The sequence below is a fragment of the Euphorbia lathyris genome, chromosome 4, assembly GCF_963576675.1.
Source record: "Euphorbia lathyris chromosome 4, ddEupLath1.1, whole genome shotgun sequence".
NCBI lineage: Eukaryota > Viridiplantae > Streptophyta > Magnoliopsida > Malpighiales > Euphorbiaceae > Euphorbia > Euphorbia lathyris.
Window position 1 is genome coordinate 48,859,607 of NC_088913.1, and position 20,261 is coordinate 48,879,867.

At 36.4% G+C, this 20,261-nt stretch overlaps 2 non-coding genes across 2 annotated transcripts; both read right to left on the bottom strand.

The window, feature by feature from the left end:
• Positions 1–9,922: 9,922 nt before the first annotated feature.
• On the bottom strand, positions 9,923–10,029 carry LOC136228277 (small nucleolar RNA R71). The gene has a single exon (XR_010688605.1). It is a non-coding gene; the product is annotated as a small nucleolar RNA R71 (small nucleolar RNA).
• Positions 10,030–19,878: 9,849 nt separating this feature from the next.
• On the bottom strand, positions 19,879–19,985 carry LOC136228312 (small nucleolar RNA R71). The gene has a single exon (XR_010688640.1). It is a non-coding gene; the product is annotated as a small nucleolar RNA R71 (small nucleolar RNA).
• Positions 19,986–20,261: the final 276 nt, after the last annotated feature.

Genomic DNA, 20,261 nt, shown 5'->3' on the forward strand with positions numbered 1-20,261 from the left:
AAGAGCTACTGGTTAAAACCCCCAAATTTCAAATACCCAGACGAATGTGAAGAGTTGCCTGGACATATGAAAAGACCCTAAAAGGGCTCTTACCAAACCAGGGGGGAGGCATGTGATGATTCGCGAAGCCAACTAGGCCGAATCCAAAACACGGGCCCAACCCACGATAACTTAAGCCCATGGTTCAAGTTGAATGGGCTCCTAATAAAGGAAAGCCCGGAATCCTAATAAATACACTAAAACCACCCATTCAGAGAAACGGTTATAAGGGACCACGTACATGACTACGTGGGGGACGTGGCACAGGAGGAGTAACCGCCGAAGGCGGTTACCTAAAGGTGCTTATAAAAGAAATAAGGAAGCTAGGAGAGAGGTAGTTTTTCACATCTTTTCCTATATACACGACTATCGATTTACTAAATTCCTTATAAAACTGACTTGATCGTCGGAGAGTTTTCCCGGAGATCCTGTCTCCGGTTTTGTTTTGCAGGTTATTACTACGAGAATCATCCAATCAAATTCGGCAAGTTATCACTAATATATTTAGGATAATAATAAATAACCTAATTGGATAATAATAGGAGTATATTAATCTAATTAAAACTCCTAATTTAATTATCTCTCTTAATTAATTTAATTCACAAACCTAATCAAATTAGGATTAAGGGAATTAAAATAATTCCTAACTTATTATATACAAATTTCGGCCTCCCCTAATTAAATGGGCCTTGCTGGGCTCATTTGGGCTTCCATCTATTAATGACATCCATCTCTCTTTTGGTTCCAAGTCTTATGTGTGATCCATTAAGTTCTTACTACTTCTGGCCGTATGCAACTATTAAATTAATTTCTTCAAGAATTATATTTAATCCTTGCATAACGGAATGATGTACTGAGTATGTTATTGGCAAGTCTGTAATCATTCCCCCAGAGTCCGTTAAGAAGACAAGTTGATTCTGTCGTTAACCCTTCCGTATTAGTTACAGTATAATTCGATCCTTTATCAACTATATCCTTGAACTGAATCTTATGACTATAGATGATGTCAAGTCACATATAGCGAGACGTTCGTTTTACTTGTACAGGCCGAGTCAACTCAAATAGATAGGTTAAGTGAAATCTGTATTTCAAGTCTTAAGCTATCACCTTGCAAGGATTTAGAGTCGAGTCTTCCACAAGCGATCCTTGGATATATCTCCCATTAATCGGGAGTGATAAATGCTCAATCCAATGTATAACTACCCTGACATTACTTCCTGTGACACCCAACCTTTGCAGTTCACACCCCAGAGTCATCTCTGTTAAGGATCGTGGGACCGCAGGATCAAAGTCTCACATTCAGTAATTCAGGATGACCAATTAACATTCCTTTGAGTCTGAGGATTACTTATACCTATTAATACCAATGAGATGAATAGGTGACAAGGATGAATCTATCCATCCTGTTATCTCAAATCGGATCCCCAATCCTAATGAACGACGTTTCATCGGATCTATGTAACTGTCTAGATATCTATATATATGAAGCTTGTGAGATCAGCTTTCTGTCGGACAGAAGACATTGTTACATACAAGTCTCAACAGTGATATATCAATCCTAAATATATCACTTGACTTGGGGTGGTTTTAAGTTTATTAGTTTATTATAAAGTTTTGTCTCACTTCATGCTTGTATGAACACTTTATAATCACTTTAAACAAACTTACGGATTTCCTTTTATTAGACTTTATTTAGTGCTTAAAAGGGATTGCCTTTATATAGTTATAAAACATATATCTCATTAAAACAAATGATATAAAGAACAATTCATTTACATTAAGTTTGTATCCTGCAACAATTGTCTATAGGACACTAAACCCCAACATAAACGACTAAGTGAAAAGTCTAAGTTGGATAAAGGAAAGTCAGCTTAAACGAGAAATTTTTTAAATAGTTCCTAACCCCCCTGGAACTAATTCTCTCACGTTACACGGGACCAGCAAGTGGTATCAAAGCTCAGTAGCTCAACGCACAAGATAAAACTATCTTGAGCTGATCCCCGTAATGGCTGTAAACAACACTCATTTCCTTCCTGGAAATGAAACAACTTAGATACTACCTGAGGGTTTATCAATCACTAGGCCTCCCCTGTTCTTTGGGTCAAAATATACCTTCTGGAAGAATAGGATGAAAAATTTCATTCAGGCAACAAACATGAGTGTATGGCTAGCAATAGTCCAAGGCCCGTTTGTTCCCTATGAAACTGTTGACAACATAAAAGTTGTCAAGGAAGAGGCAAAGTGGACTGAGGATGACCTCAAAAAATTGCAAAACCACGCCTCAGCTATAAATATGCTTCACTGTGCTTTAGATGCTGCAGAGTATAATAAGATTTCAGGTTGCGAGTTAGCACAAAAAATCTGGAAGAAGCTAGAGGTCACCTATGAGGAAACCAGCAAGGTCAAAGAATCAAAGGTGAATCAGCAGATGAGGCTGTATGAGCTATTCGAAATGAACGAAGGTGAAAGCATCTCTGAGATGAACTCAAGATTCACCAACATAATCAACGAGCTCAAGAGACTGGCAAGAACTTCTCTGAAGAGGAGCAAGTCAAGAAAATACTAAGAAGCCTCCCCAAGAGCTGGCAAGCAAAGAAAACTACCGTTGAGGAAGCTCAAGACCTGACCATCTGATGCACCTAACGACGTCGGGCCGCTAAGCTCACTAAGGGATAAGTGTACCCCGTTGTTATCAAGTAATAAAATCTGGACAAGTCCAGGTATCGAATCCACAGGATTTATTCATGCAAGTACCGATCTACTCAGTCTCAGGTGTTATCTAGGCTTAGGGGGGTTTGAATTGGTTTTGATTAAGTTAACCTACTCCTAATTAAATTATTCTACTCCTAGCTAAGTTATTATACTCCTAAGTGATCCTTTACTAATGTAATTGCCTGAAGGGACATGTGATGATACGATAATAATGAAGATAGATTATTTAGATAACTAATTTAAAACCTAATCTAGGTCACTTGTGTCCGAGGCGATTAATCCTACTGATCCTTCTGAAGTCCCTAGTTCGTGATTCCCTTATAAGGCCGAAACTAGCTCTAAGGCTCAGCAATTTGGGCTTAATCATCTATAGGGTCGTCAATCCTATAGGCACTGACTGTTGGGGTTTAGTGTCCTATAGACAATTGTTCTAGGATATAAACCAGATGTAAATGAATTGTTCTTTATGTCATTTGTTTTAATAAGATATGGTTTCATAACTGTATAAAGGCAACCTCCTTTAAAGAACTAAATAAGTCTAATAAAAGGAAATCCCTGAGTTTATTTAAAGTGATTATAAAGTGTTCATACAAGCATGAAGTGAGACGAAACATTATAATAAACTAATAAACTTAAAGCCACCCCAAGTCAAGTGATATGTTTTGAATAGAGATTGACATAACACTGTTGAGACTTGCATGTAACAATATTTTCTGTCGAGACAGAGAGCTGATCTCACAAGCTTCAGATATGCAGATATCTGGATAGTTACATGGATCCAATGAATGGAGTTCATTAGGATTGGGGACCCGACTTGAGATAACAGGATGGGTAGATTTATCCTTGTCACTTGTTCATCTCATTGGTATTAATAGGTATAAGTAATCCTAAGACTCAAAGGAATGTTAATTAGTGATTCTGGATTATGGAATGTGATGCTTTGATCCTGTTGTAACACGATCCATAACAGGGATGACTCTGGGGTGTGTACGGCAGACGTTGGGTATCACAGGAAGTAATTGCAGGATAGTTATACATTGGATTGAGCATTTGTCACTCTTGATAAATGGGAGATACGTCCAAGGATCGCTTGTGGAAGACTTGACTCTAAATCCTTGCAAGGTGATAGCTTAAGACTTGAAATGCAGATTTCACTTAACCTATCTAATTGGAGTTAACTCGGCCTGTACAAGTAAAATGAACGTCTCGCTATATGTGACTTGACATTGCCCATAGTCATAAGATTCTGTTCAAGGATGTAGTTGATGAAGGATCGAATTATACTATAACTAATACGGAAAGGTCAATGACAGAATCAACCTGTCTTCTTATAGCTCTGGGGGAATGTTTCGGATCTGCCAATCACAGTTCGCGTACTCATTCCATTATACAAAGATTAAATATAATTCTGAGAAAATTAATTTAATAGTTGTATACGGCTAGAAGCAATAAGAACCTAATGGGTCAGACATAAGACTTGGAACCCAAAAGAGAAACAAATGTTAATTAATTGACGGAAGCCCAACTGAGTCCACTAAGACCCAGTGGTATAGGGGGCGAATTTGTGTATTAAATACACAAAGGAATTAATTTAATTTTAAACAATTATAATTAGATTATGATTATGAATTAAATTAATTATAGGATAAATAAGTTAGGAGGTTTAATGAGATTAAATTGCTTCTATTATTATCCTATTAATAAGTTATTATTATCTTTATATTTAGATATAATTACAGATAATAACAATAAGAGTTTTATTCCGAATTAAATTCTTATTCAATAACCTAATTCTATCTGACTAGGGTTTAGATGGAAGAGGCTATATAAACCCCCTTGAGCTGTAAATTTCGGCTACCCTAGTCTCTCACACAGACTGAGAATTTCGACCCCTACAGTAGAGGACGAAATTCCACCGATTGCTTCCGAATCAATTGATTTCATCTCTTTCTTTTTCTCCTTGATCTTGTGTTGATTAATTAGAGGCAATCTATCTTGATTGCTACTACTTGGTTGAGTTCTAATCGTTTACATATATGTTTTGTTATGTTCATGAATGTAGAAAAGCCATACAAAAGGAGAAATTCGTTTTGCTTCTCCTACATCAGGTCAGTTCACGATTTCATGGATTCCCAGAAATTGAACCGTCAGATCGTCGCGATGTTTGGATAGGAGCTTCTAGACATATTATTCCATGTTTCCACCGTTGGGATTGTCGTTCGGAGGTTTGGAAGGTCTGTTTCGGGTAGGGGAAGATTGAGAGACAGTTTCCATCTCTTTTGAAGTTGTGGGCACTTCCTTTGCAACGGTAGATTGATCGTCATAAAGGTATTTATGTTCAATCCCTCCTTATATGAAATAACGATTAACGGATCTTGAGAAAAGGAAATAGGTAAAAATTTTATATTTCCGCTGCCAAACGTTTGCCTATTTTCCTTCACTAACTAGGTCAGATTCAGCTCGCAATATGTGCCAACTTAATATTTGGATTATTGAATGAGTTAAACCAATCAGACAAAGCGTAAGACAAAGATACAAGCAATAAATCAATTTAAGAAAAAAAAACTATAATATTATTAAAGATGGAAAGTATTGTCACAAAGATACAATGAGCCTAGGATTCATAACATGTATCAGAGGCTAGACAGAATATAAAAGAGAAGAAAAATCCCTCTCAGGGAACCTGTATACCAATACAGGCGTCTTCCTAGGATTTAAGGATGGAGCTTGAACAAACCTCGATGAACGGAGCTGCATAGGTTCTTCAATGGAGGTTAAAGGAGATAGAGGAGGTGGAGAGGATTCTTCAAGAGGAAGGTTAGGGTTTTTACAATTAATGAAGGATATTTACAAATTGAAACTAAGAGTTCTATTTGTAGTTGCGGTTCGGGCCCTTGTTCTGACCTAATTCATTTCCTTTTGCAGGTGGGAAGACGTGGGGTTAATCGTGATGTCGTGGAGCAGGGAATCAGTCAAAAGATTGATTCCCATAGGTCAGCTCACCGAGCTGGGCGAGCCAGCTCGCCGAACTGGCCTTCAAAGGCCAGCTTGCCAAACTGGCCTAAAAAGGCCAGTTTTTGATGAGCGACATGCCTAGACGCCCTGCGTGACTGTCGGGTGTTCCTGCGGCGTGATTTTTGCCCGAACTCGTTCCTGTTTTGACCTGCACACGCGCGCAAACTCCAAACGACATTAGTTCTTAGGCTAAATTGACCCACCAATCGCTTGTTTTGAGTAAATACTCCGTTTGATGCGACTTTTAGTGGATCAATTAGCCATAAAAGATAATCGAAAGTTAATGTACATGCTAGTTTGGCCATATTTGCCTAAAAAATGATCAGAAAACGAGTCTAAACCACAAAAGTAAATAAAACATATACAAATTCTAACTAACACACACAAATGCATATAAATACGAGAATTGCTCGCTTATTAGAAAAAAGTAAACTAAAAACCGTCCTAAAACCGTACCCAAAGATAGGGGTTTTTGACCCCTATCACCACTTACAAGTATGATAAGCTCATTGGATCTCTGCTGACCCATGAGATCTCAATGAAGAACTTTGAGGTCAAGGAAAAGTCTGAGGACAAGAAGCAAAAATCTCTTGTCATGAAAGCAGACTCCACTGACGACAGTACGTCAGATGATGAAGAAATGACCATGTTCACTAGAAAGATGAAGAGGCTATTCCGAAAGAATGAGAAATATGGCAAAAAGCCATTCCAGAAGTATGACAAGTACAAAGCTGAGCACAACGACACCAAAGGTAGAAAGGAGAGCTCCAAGCCAATCACCTACTTCGAGTGTCATTAGCCTGGCCATATCAAATCAAACTGCCCTACTCTTAAGAAAGATAAAAGAAACGACAAGAAGGCAATGGTGGCCACCTGGAGCGATAGTGACGAGTCATCATCCTCTGAAGCTGGTGCCACTAAGTCAGCAAACATATGCTTAATTGCTGATGAGTTTGCTGAGCCTTGTGTTTCTGAAAAGGGTGAACCCTCCTACGCATCAGACAACGAGGAACAAACTATTGAGGTAGCCCTGAGGTGTGCTGAGAAGTCAAAACTGTGGTACATTGACAACGCATGCTCAAGGCATATGACGGGTGATGAAACTCAGTTCATCACACTTGTGCACAAATGTTGAGGAAACGTAAGTTTTGGAGACAACAAAAAAGGTAAAATAGTTGGGTCACGAACCGTTGGTGGTAACCCTACTATTGAGTCAGTCTCCCTAGTCAGAGGACTTGAGTATAACCTACTGAGCGTAGCTCAGCTGTGTGACAGTGGTAGGAAAGTTATATTTGATGCCTCTGGATGTCAAATACTCGAGGGCAAGACCAACGAGTTAATCTTAACTGCCCCTCGTGTCGATAATGTCTTTATGCTGAATTTAGAAAAGAGGTTTTCAAAAGATACATGCTTAGTGTCAAAGGAAGAAAATTCCTGGCTATGGCACAGGAGACTTCGTCATGTAAGCATGGACCTTCTAGCCAAATTAGCAAGAAAGCAATTAGTTGAGGGACTGCCCAAACTTAAGTTTGAAAAAGATCAATTATGCAATGCTTGTTAGTATGGAAAACAAACTAGAAAATCTTTTCAAAGCAAAAACATTGTCTCAACCAAGCGTCCATTAGAGTTACTACACTTGGATCTCTTCGGACCAGTCCAACCGCTGAGATTGGGTGGTAAAAGATTTTCCTTAGTTATTATAGATGACTTCTCTCGGTACACTCGGGTCATCTTGCTCAGTAGCAAGGATGAAACATTCGAGATGTTTTCAACACTGTGTAGAAAACTTGAAAATTAGAAAGACCTAAAAATCGCTCATATCCGAAGTGATAATGGTGGAGAATTCAAGAACCAACTGTTTGATGAATTCTGTGAAGCTGTTAAGCCCAAAATATACCTAAAATATCATTAATATTTACATCATTTTTTATCACAAATCTGTGTTGTTTATATCTATTTAGATTACTTTTACTCTCAAATATCTTTCTTTCTTGCAAGGTACCTAAATATTTGGTAAAATCCAAATATGAACGAAAAAGGATCAAAAACAGAAGAAAAACCCTACAAAAGGAGTCAAAGACGACGTAAATCAAAAGCGCCAAGTCAAGGACACGAATGAGAGCAAAGAAGTGAAAAACACAGCATGCCGCGACAGCGAATCCCCCACCCGCGGCCGCGACACGCGTGGTTCAGCTACTTCCTCCCTTCGTCCAAAGCTCAACTTAATGCTCCCCCATTCACGGCCGAGGATTCCCATTCTCGGTAAGTGCAGAAATTCTGCCAAAGTGCATTTAACACATGTTGAAATCCAAGAAACGCGTTCGTTCAAGTGGATAAAGACGTTCTTTCACAACGGACACGACTCTTAACCAACGGATACAATTTTTCACAAAAGACACATCACTTCAATCTCAACCCTTTAACATCTATAAATAAAGAGTTGGTGTTGAGAAAAATGAATGTAATGTTATGTAATATAGATATAGAATCAGAGCGTAGAACTAATGTCTAAGTTCTAAGCAAAAATAGTTCGAGAGTTAGAAATTAGATTCTGTACAAAACAAGATGAGGTACACATATTGTTTATAGTTTAATTACAACTCAGTAGCGTTTAGACATTGTTCCAGTTTTAGTTTGCATTTTGGTAGTGGCCGACCGAATCCCTATTACAAAGTTACAGCGAGAAGATTGAGTAGAGTGTTCGCCCTTGAGCCTGACAACCTCTAAGGAAACCCAAGGAAAGGACTGATCAGCCGTTCACTTGCACGCCCTCGAAGAACTCGATGCTCCATGTTCTCTGTAAACTTGTATCAATTTATATTTCATCTAATAAAGTTCGTTCTATTCGATAAATCGTTATGCAGCACTTATGGTAACCAATCCACTAAAGTGATTGCTGGTGTTTTCATTAAAACGTAGTTAAATTCAAAATCATTACAAGGAAACTTTGTTGAACACTTAGGCAAATTATCATCTCGAAAGAGTTTTAATTTGATTAAGGGCAACTATCCCGAAAGGGTTTTGTCGCGTTCAAAGCCAATTAATTAGAGGTTCCGTCATTTATTTCATCATCATAATTGATACAAAGTTTAAGTTGTTTTCTTTGCTTAATGCAAATGAATACATTCATTTGTTTTTCTAAAAGTTCTAAATGTTCCTGTTTTGTAAAATTCATCCCTAAATCAGAAGACCTTTCTAACAATCGATATATTCTAATATAAAATCTTAATCCAGCATTTTCAAATACTCAAAGTCCACAAACTCAATTAAACAATTTCCTAAATTCAATTAGACAAATTTCACTTTTCATTTACATTCAATAGTAAATCTAACAAGTTCAAAATTAACAGATTCAAAAATAAGTTTTTCGTTAAAAAACGTATCCCTGTGGGATCGATATTTTTATTACTACAAGCGAAACCGTGCACTTGCAGAAATCGCTCAACAAGTTTTTGGCGCCGTTGCCGGGGATACGCCAAAATTTTTGACAAAAATTTTATTTTTCGTATTTTATTTTCGAATCTAGATTTACACATTATTTTTATACAACTTTTACATTTTATTTATTTTCAGTTTATATAACATATTTGTTTTCAATTTTGTTTTGAAGGTAGTTTGGGCCGTGCAACAATTTCAAGTTCATGCGCAGTTCGCGAAGTTCGGGCACACCACCAGACCCTCTTGATCCAGAAATTGAAAGAACACTTAAGAAAAACAACAAAAACAACAAAAACAAAGACAAAACACCCTTAAAAACCAAAGTAGTCCAGCCAGAAAATATGGCCGATCCACCGACACTTATGGATTATGCTAGGCCAGGAATGGCCGGTGTAACTAATAGTGTAGTTAGCCCCGTATAAACGCAAATCAATTTGAAATTAAGCCTGCTTTGCTTAATATGTTGCAAAACAACGTAACGTTTTACGGACTACCTAAAGAAAACCCTAATGCCCATTTGACAAATTTCTTAGAAATTTGTGACACTTTTAAAATTACCGATGTAACAGCCGAAGCAATCAAACTTCGCCTCTTCCCTTTCACTTTGAAGGATAAGGCAAAAATTTGGTTAACTTCTATGCCTGCTGCAACATTTGAAACTTGGGACCAATTAGCCTAAGCGTTTTTATCAAAATATTTTCCTTTAGCAAAAACCGCAAGAGTCATCAAAGAATTGACATCTTTTACCCAAAATGATAATGAAACTCTTTATGAGGCTTGGGAACGTTTTAAAGAACTTCAACGTTTATGCCCACACCACCAACTGCCAGATGCACTTTTAATGCAGACATTCTATAATGGATTAAATCCTACAACTAGAGGTTCATTAGATGCTATGTCTGGAGGGTTATTTATGAAGAAGACATCCGCCCAAGCAAGAGAACTTTTGGAGGAAATGGCAATCAACAGCAGTATGTGGCCCGCAGAGCGTGGACATATACCAATGGCGAAACCATCATCCTCAGGTACATCATCGGTTAAAGGTATAATGAATCTTGATCCAGTTGCGATGTTACAAGCCCAATTTTCTGCTTTATCGCACAAAATTGATAGGTTTATGGCACCGTGCGATCCTAATGATCCGATCTAGACAGACATTGATTACGAAGGTATGAATGAGATAGAACAGGTAAATTTTGTCCAAGGACAAAACCAAACTACTAATCCTTATTCTAATACTTATAATCCTGGATGGAGAAATCATCCTAACTTTAACTAGAAAGATAGTAATAATAATAATAATGCAAATGCTAATCAATATCGTGTAAATAATTATCAAAATCAAACAAGAGATACGATTAGCACTTTATCTTCAAAAATCGACAAATTTTTAGATGCTATGAATGGAAAGGTAAGTAATCAAGACGAAGGTTTTAAACGGATCGAAATTAAATTCGATCAGCTTATCAAAAACCAATCAACTAGCATCCATAATTTGGAAGTTCAAATTGGACAACTTGCTAAATCAATTCCATCCCGCAAAGAGGGAAGTCTTCCCAGCCAAACGGAAGAAAATCCGAAAGAGCATGTTAAGGTTATCACTCTTCGCTCGGGGAAAAACTACTTAGGTCCGGAAATGCCCGGAAATTCAACTTTACCTGGAAATGATTTACCAAAATCCAAAGAAGATACGTTAAAACAAAAAGATACACCAATTGACTCTAGTACGAAACCTTTTGTACCAAAACCACCTTTTCCACACAGGGTCCGAAATAAGGACCATGATAAACAACTTTTATCATTTTTAGATAAACTTAAAAATTTGCATATAAATTTAACATTCATGGATGCAATTACGCAAATTCCTAACTATGGAAAATTCTTGAAAGATTTAATTTCAAAAAAAATTAGTTGGGAAGGAATTTCATCCATTTCACTTTCTGAAGATTGTAGTTCGATAGTATCAAGCAAATTACCTACTAAACTCAAAGATCCCGGATGCTTTACCATTCCGTGTAAATTGGGAAATATGGAATTCTAAGTTGTCTTTGTGATTTAGGAGCTAGTATAAACTTGATGCCATTGTATATTTTTGAAAAATTAGGTTTAGAAGAGGACATCAAACGTACCAATATGGTTTTGCAATTAGCGGATCAATCCACTAAAAGACCATATGGTATAATTGAAGACGTTTTAGTAAAAGTTGACAAATTTATTTTTCCTACTGATTTTGTTATCTTAGATTTTGCTTATGATGTTAATTGTCCGCTAATCTTTGGTAGACCGTTCATGAACACGGGACGTGCTCTAGTTGATGTGTCGGAAGGAAAAGTAGTTTTAAGAATAGGTGACGATAAGATCGAGTTCGATATGAATCAAGCAATGAAATATCCTATGGAGGATTTCGCCTGTATGAAACTTGATTTAGTTGAAGAATGTGTTAATGACATTGTTCAAAGAGAAGAAATAATAGAACCTATAATGGGTGAAGAATTAGAAGATAAGGACCCAGAGCCTTTGATTCGAGAAGATGGACCAGTTCCGCCTTCAGTAGTAGTTCCACCAAAATTAGAACTTAAAGAATTACCAAACCATCTGAGATACGCTTTCCTAGGCGGAAGTGATACTCTACCTATAATCATCTCTAACAAATTAACAAAAAATCAAGAAGAAAAATTGAAAGAAGTTGTTAGAAATAGAATAGGAAGTATGGGATGGCAGATTTCAGATTTAAAAGGAATTAATCCTAGTATTGTAATGCATAGGATTCACTTAGAAAAAGATAAGCCACCTAAAGCGGATAGACAAAGACGTTTAAATCCGAATATGAAAGAAGTAGTCAAAAATGAGATTACTAGACTCTTAGACAATGGAATCATTTATCCTATTTCGGATAGTGAATGGGTTAGTCCAATCCATTGTGTACCCAAAAAGGGAGGCATAACTGTAGTAAGGAATGATGAAGGTGAATTAATACCTACGCGAACCACCACCGGTTGGAGGGTTTGTATAGATTATAGGAACCTAAATAAGGCAACTAGGAAAGATCATTTTCCTTTACCTTTCATTGATCAAATGATCGAAAGGATAGCCGGTCATGCATTTTATTGTTTTCTTGATGGCTATTCCGGATTTTTTCAAATATATATTTACCCGGATGACCAAGATAAAACAACCTTCACATGTCCTTATGGAACATTTGCATATAGGAGAATGCCTTTTGGTCTATGTAATGCACCAGCAACTTTTCAACGTTGTATGACTGCAATTTTTAATGATTTCATCGAAGATATCATGGAAGTATTTATGGATGATTTTTCAGTTTATGGAGATTCTTTTGATGCATGTTTAAAAAACTTAGATAAAGTTCTTTCTAGATGCGAAGAAACGAATTTAGTATTAAATTGGGAAAAATGTCATTTCATGGTTGACGAAGGAATTGTTTTATGTCATAAAATATCTGAAAAAGGATTAGAAGTGGATAGAGCAAAAACTTCAGTAATAGAAAAATTACCCCCACCAACAACTGTCAAGGGAGTAAGATCGTTTCTAGGACATGCAGGTTTTTATAGACGATTTATAAAAAACTTTTCTGTAATCTCCAAACCACTTACTAATTTGCTTATGAAGGATTCAACCTTCGATTTTAATGAAGATTGCATTAAAGCTTTCGAGACATTGAAAACAGCTTTAGTCAGTGCACCCATAATCGCTAAACCCGATTGGGATTTACCTTTTGAAATCATGTGTGATGCAAGTGACCTAGCTGTAGGATGTGTTTTAGGTCAAAGAAAGGATAAAAGATTACATGTTATATATTATGCAAGTCACACATTGTCCGGTGCACAGTTAAATTACACAACAACAGAAAAAGAGATGTTAGCCGTAGTATTTGCATGTGATAAGTTCATGTCATACTTGTTGAGCGATTTCCGCAAGTGCACGGTTTCGCTTGTAGTAATAAAAATATCGATCCCACAGGGATACGTTTTTTAACGAAAAACTTATTTTTGAATCTGTTAATTTCGAACTTGTTAGATTTACTATTGAATGTAAATGAAAATAGGAAATTGTTTAATTGAGTTTGTGGACTTTGAGTATTTGAAAATGCTGGATTAAGATTTTATATTAGAATATATCGATTGTTAGAAAGATCTTCTGATTTAGGGATGAATTTTACAAAACAGGAACATTTAGAACTTTTAGAAAAACAAATGAATGTATTCATTTGCATTAAGCAAAGAAAACAACTTAAACTTTGTATCAATTAAGATGATGAAATAAATGACGGAACCTCTAATTAATTGGCTTTGAACGCGACAAAACCCTTTCGGGATAGTTGCCCTTAATCAAATTAAAACTCTTTCGAGATGATAATTTGCCTAAGTGTTCAACAAAGTTTCCTTGTAATGATTTTGAATTTAACTACGTTTTAATGAAAACACCAGCAATCACTTTAGTGGATTGGTTACCATAAGTGCTGCATAACGATTTATCGAATAGAACGGACTTTATTAGATGAAATATAAATTGATACAAGTTTACAGAGAACATGGAGCATCGAGTTCTTCGAGGGCGTGCAAGTGAACGGCTTATCAGTCCTTTCCTTGGGTTTCCTTAGAGGTTGTCAGGCTCAGGGGCGAACACTCTACTCAATCTTCTCGCTGTAACTTCGTAATAGGGATTCGGTCGGCCACTACCAAAATGCAAACTAAAACTGGAACAATGTCTAAACGCTACTGAGTTGTAATTAAACTATAAACAATATGTGTACCTCATCTTGTTTTGTACAGAATCTAATTTCTAACTCTCGAACTATTTTTGCTTAGAACTTAGACATTAGTTCTACGCTCTGATTCTATATCTATATTACATAACATTACATTCATTTTTCTCAACACCAACTCTTTATTTATAGATGTTAAAGGGTTGAGATTGAAGTGATGTGTCTTTTGTGAAAAATTGTATCCGTTGGTTAAGAGTCGTGTCCGTTGTGAAAGGACGTCTTTATCCACTTGAACGAACGCGTTTCTTGGATTTCAACATGTGTTAAATGCACTTTGGCAGAATTTTTGCACTTACCGAGAATGGGAATCCTCGGCCGTGAATGGGGGAGCATTAAGTTGAGCTTTGGACGAAGGGAGGAAGTAGCTGAACCACGCGTGTCGCGGTCGCGGGTGGGGGATTCTCTATCGCGGCATGCTGTGTTTTTCACTTCTTTGCTCTCGTTCGTGTCCTTGACTTGGCGCTTTTGATTTACGTCGTCTTTAACTCCTTTTATAGGGTTTTTCTTCTGTTTTTGATCCTTTTTCGTTCATATTTGGATTTTACCAAATATTTAGGTACCTTGCAAGAAAGAAAGATATTTGAGAGTAAAAGTAATCTAAACAAATATAAACAACACAAATTCGTAATAAAAATGATGTAAATATTAATGATATTTTAGGTATATTTTTGGCTTAACAAATCTCTACACTTAATCTTTTGCTAGTCCCGAGCAAAATTTCACTGAATTTATTCCTTAACTAATCTCTTTATGAAAATAAAACATATATCTTTGTGTTTACCTTTTAAATTAGTTAAGCCGAAAAGACTAACTTCGCATGGCAAATTTATACGCAAAATATCAAACTAACTTAGTATAAATACGATATATCATTCGTCTTGTATTTCAATGTTTAAATTGAAGTATTCGGGACGATGTAAGCACGCATGTTATTGAGTCTTTCATCTCAAGGCATTTCAAAGCACCAAATTTCCTTTCCCAAACTTGAATTATTATATATGAGTATAAAGTTTAATTTATTTGCTTAGTTACGCCCGTGATAAGGGTGGTCTCGATCGTAACTTTATAGTGCATTTTATTTGTGTTCGCTTAAGAGGTACCGACCATGCCATGAGTGGACGCAATCGTTACTTTAAACTTTAAACACACTTAATTTTTCTTATTTAAACGTTCCTTCCATACCTCGATTGTGATAAGGGTGGTCGCAATCGTGGCCAAAAGTACGCTTTACTTATTTATTTCTTCCCTTTCATACCTCGACTGTGATAAGGTTGGTCTCAATCGTGGCCAAAAGTTAAGAATATGATTATGAATTATAAATTGTAACTTGGGAAAAAGAAAATTAGCACATTCATCCTATATTGACTTAAAATTCAACATGTATTATGGCTATAGTTTCCTTAAAAACTTCAATTGGTGTTAATGTAAGACAAAATCAAAACCGAGCTAAAAAAATTGTTAGGTCAATTTAATGCCTATAAACCTAATTGAAAATTTAAAATAAGATTTATTATATCATGAATTTCATGATATGAAATAGAGATTGAAAATAAAGAATTTTTACTTAAATACATTTACTCGAGACAATTTTTTACTTAAAATCGTGTCGAAGATTTGTAAAAAAAAAATTGAAAAATATTACCCGTATAGAAATATTATTTCTATCGATAATGATGTCCTAAAAATAATCATAAAAGAATTTTAACTTATGTTTAATTTATAAATGTAAAAGTGATATATCATAAAAAATGTTAAGTTTATAAAAGTGTTGCAATATACGTTGCATTTGTATTTTTGAAAACAAGTGTTGCATATATTCATTCATTCATTCGTTTGTATAAAAATGATATATGTATATATCTCCTCCCACACTTAAATTGGACCATGTCCTCATTGGTGTAAAATGGAGATAAAACATTAAAGATAAAACAGACGAAAAGAAATGAAAGATATAGCAAAGAAAACATTCAACATAAAATTAAATTGAAATTGTACGAAACATAAGAAATAAAAACGTACGAAACTGAAATTAAAACAAGATAGGATAAAAAAATGAAAGATAAAACCTAAACATGCGGCGGGGAATCCGGAGGTGTTGGTGAAGTTTCCACATTTTGGCGACGGAAAAACGAAAGCATCCGATGCCGAGTCGATCTTAACGCACGCCTCAAAGTATTGAGGTTGTCATTCATCACCATGTTGTTCTCCACCAAATCATCAATTCGTAAATTCATTTGTCTATTATTTGCATTGATTTGGTTCAAAATTCTCCGTAAATCCACCGGATCATTGTCTTGAGTTGCTTGTGCTTGTGGTGCATCTTCCGCTCCTTCCTCCGCACCTCCTTCTTCGGTACCTACATTTTGGGAACTAGAAGCACCTCCACCCATAGTGCCACGAAGATGCGCAATACGGGAAGCATAAGAAATAAAAACCGGAGGAGCCGCAGAAACCAATAAATGAGCCCGCTCAAGAGCCGCAATGTCCAAAACCGGAATATACCCATGGTAGGTGGACATATCATAAGTTGCCAATTCATCCCGTGCTCCCAAAACAATAGCGGTGATTAAATTACCGAGAGGGACTTGAGTGGTATGAGCCCTCGAAGCACGATACAAATTGTCAAATATCATTCCAATGCTATCAACCCTTAAACCTTTGAATAAACAATCCCAAACAAACAAATCCCGGACTTGAATCTTCGAACTCTCAACACGACCAAAAAGTGAAAAACTCAAATATTTGTGAAAGAAAAACACACAATTGTCCTTAATCAATTTGCTTGAAGTGTTTTTGGAGTCGAAAGAAGTTTGATCGGAAAGAGTTTGGCAAAAAGAGTTATTGTCAAAATCCTTAGGCTTATCATAAAAATCACTAGTAGGGAAACCAAACATATTTCCCATAGCCTCATAATCTATGGTATAGGTAGTACCATTATTTCTAAAAGAAATTTCCGTTCTCTTTTTGTTCATCTTCAAATTAACCAAAAACTCAACCACATATTCTGTAATTTGGGGAAAACGCATAGAAGCAAAAGTTTCCCACCCCAAAGTTTCAATAAAAGCATCAATTTGAGTAGTGAAGTTCAACTTCCTTACCGAATCAAAGTCAAGAAACTGCATATCCACGAACTTACGATTGGCGTGTGAAAAATGCTTGAAACGTCCAACTTCTTCCTCTGAATGAATGTCGAAATAAGCCCCGCAACTAATACGAAGGCGATTAGCCTCGGTGACAGCCGGCTTGTGTCCAACACGCTTTGCTCTAGGCATGGTTATGGTGGTTAGGGTTTGGAAAAAAAAGAGATGAAAAAAAAAAGAGAAAAGCTTGAGGTTGAAGATGAAGTAGAAGTTGTATGGAGACTTGAATTTGAAAGGTTTAGGTGATTGAAAAGGGTAATGATGAAATTGGGAAGAGTAAAAGTAAGGTATTGGGAAGAGGTTAGAGTAGGGGATTGGTTAAAATTTGAGGTGATGTAAGGTTTGTGTAAGGAAAAGGGATATATAGGGTTGAATAGGAAGAGTAATAGGTAGAGTAGGAATAGGAAGAGGAATAGGTAGAGTTGGAATAGTTCGGGGTTGAAAAATAGGCAAAAATCCGGACTAAGGAGTGCATGAACTTCGCGTGTCGCGACCGAGGACGTACATCCGCGACCGCGGTACGCGTTTTTCAGAGAATTTTTCTCTGATTTTCTGAGGGATTTTTGCTGAAGTTACTGAGAATCGTACCATTCTCGGCCGCGGATCACCCCCTGGTCACCCAAATTCTGCATATTAACTCCATGTTGTGTAATTTCTTGATAAATTCTATCCTGATCTCCTTGAAAATGTAATCTGTACTTAAAAACATAAATGTAAAACATTAAATGATAAGGAAAACCAAAGGTTTATCCTTATTAATGGAAAAATAAATGAAAATGCTTTAATTAATGTATGTTAAATGAATCATTATTTTAGGAATTAAAACTTAGTTATGAACATTTAATTAGTCATGAATTTACTAAAGTTTCATTTAATAGATTCATTAGTGTAGAATAATGAAAATAATGATAGTTTAACCAAATAATCAAAAACAGGATATAATGCAAAAGAGAAAGTTTTATTAATTGGAAATATGTACAACATATATATAATCGAAATAAGCAAAGTTATGCTAGAAATTCGTCCCTTTCAATCGGGATTTTCTTAGCCCTATAGCGGTCTATTTTCATCTGCACGAAGGCTTGACATTCTGGTGCAGAAAGAAAATTTGGGCCTGATCGAAATACTCGTTTCACTAGACCTTCATATTCTAAAAATTCATAGTCTAGCGTCGGAAAAGATTCAGCATCACTCCAAGGAACAGAAATACTTCCCTTGGTCCCTAGAATTATTCCACATATGATATTCCCGAATCCAACCTTCTAAGCCTTGGATCTAGACGCGGCAACAAGACCCTCCATCAGAATCTTTGAAGAATCAACCACGTTGCTTTGAAATATATCTCCAAGTACGTAAAGATCAGTTTCTTGGATGACACTACTGAACGTGCGACCGAACAGACTGTGACTCAGAAATTTATGCAAATACAGCATAGAGTTGGAGTGAAAAGACTGATTGTAGGCAAGTTTAGGATTGAAAGGCCAGATGCCGGTGAGCATTCGCCAAATATCAGTGGATGTCATGTCTCTTCCATGATGACGTTTGATATTATCCTTTAAGGGAAAACCAAACCAAGCATGTAATTCAGGATATCCAAAAGTAAAAGTTTTGCCATCCCAACGAAAGCTAAGACGCACCCGACGCTTGTTAACAAAACGAACCGTACAGAAGAATTCTAATATCCAGTCTCCAATTATAGGAAACTTCATATCAACAAATCTGGTCCATCCTAAACGTTCCATGTAGCGACTCATATCGTCTTTAATTCCTAGTTGATCGTTAAGAAAGTCATCCATGTATAGCATTCCTACAAAGAATGTGTATCGAAGCCTCAAGAAGCACCTTCCCTCATCATGATTGAAGATAGGAAAGTTACATCCATAACGCTCTGATATATCAGTATGTTTATTGCGTGAAGCAACAACTTTCTTAGATGGTGTGTTTGTAGAAGTCATGGTGTTTGGAATGAGTAAGGAAGCAAAAAAAAAAGTTCTGAACTTATTTTCTGGGTAGATGAATTGTAAGAAAATCAGAGAATTGTTCTGACAGAGATGAAAAGAATGTGACAGAAAACTGAACCTCTAGAACCTATTTATAAAATCCTAGGATGAAAAAGAGGTGTTGTTTTGAAGTGAAAAGGCATAAAATCAGACCTCTTAAAAATGAAGAAACTCAATTTTTCGTTTTTGAAAAGTTGTGTCTGCTGGAAAATGAAGAACACAGGTCTGATTTCTGCAAAAATTCACCGTGCATCAAAAACCACCAGACCCTCTTGATCCAGAAATTGAAAGAACACTTAAGAAAAACAACAAAAACAACAAAAACAAAGACAAAACACCCTTAAAAACCAAAGTAGTCCAGCCAGAAAATATGGCCGATCCACCGACACTTATGGATTATGCTAGGCCAGGAATGGCCGGTGTAACTAATAGTGTAGTTAGACCCCGTATAAACGCAAATCAATTTGAAATTAAGCCTGCTTTGCTTAATATGTTGCAAAACAACGTAACGTTTTACGGACTACCTAACGAAAACCCTAATGCCCATTTGACAAATTTCTTAGAAATTTGTGACACTTTTAAAATTACCGATGTAACAGCCGACGCAATTAAACTTCGCCTCATCCCTTTCACTTTGAAGGATAAGGCAAAAATTTGGTTAACTTATATGCCTGCTGCAACATTTGAAACTTGGGACCAATTAGCCCAAGCGTTTTTATCAAAATATTTTCCTTTAGCAAAAACCGCAAGAGTCATCAAAGAATTGACATCTTTTACCCAAATTGATAATGAAACTCTTTATGAGGCTTGGGAACGTTTTAAAGAACTTCAATGTTTATGCCCACACCACCAACTGCCAGATGCACTTTTAATGCAGACATTCTATAATGGATTAAATCCTACAACTAGAGGTTCATTAGATGCTATGTCTGGAGGGCTATTTATGAAGAAGACGTCCGCCCAAGCAAGAGAACTTTTGGAGGAAATGGCAATCAACAGCAGTATGTGGCCCGCAGAGCGTGGACATATACCAATGGCGAAACCATCATCCTCAGGTACATCATCGGTTAAAGGTATAATGAATCTTGATCCAGTTGCGATGTTACAAGCCCAATTTTCTGCTTTATCGCA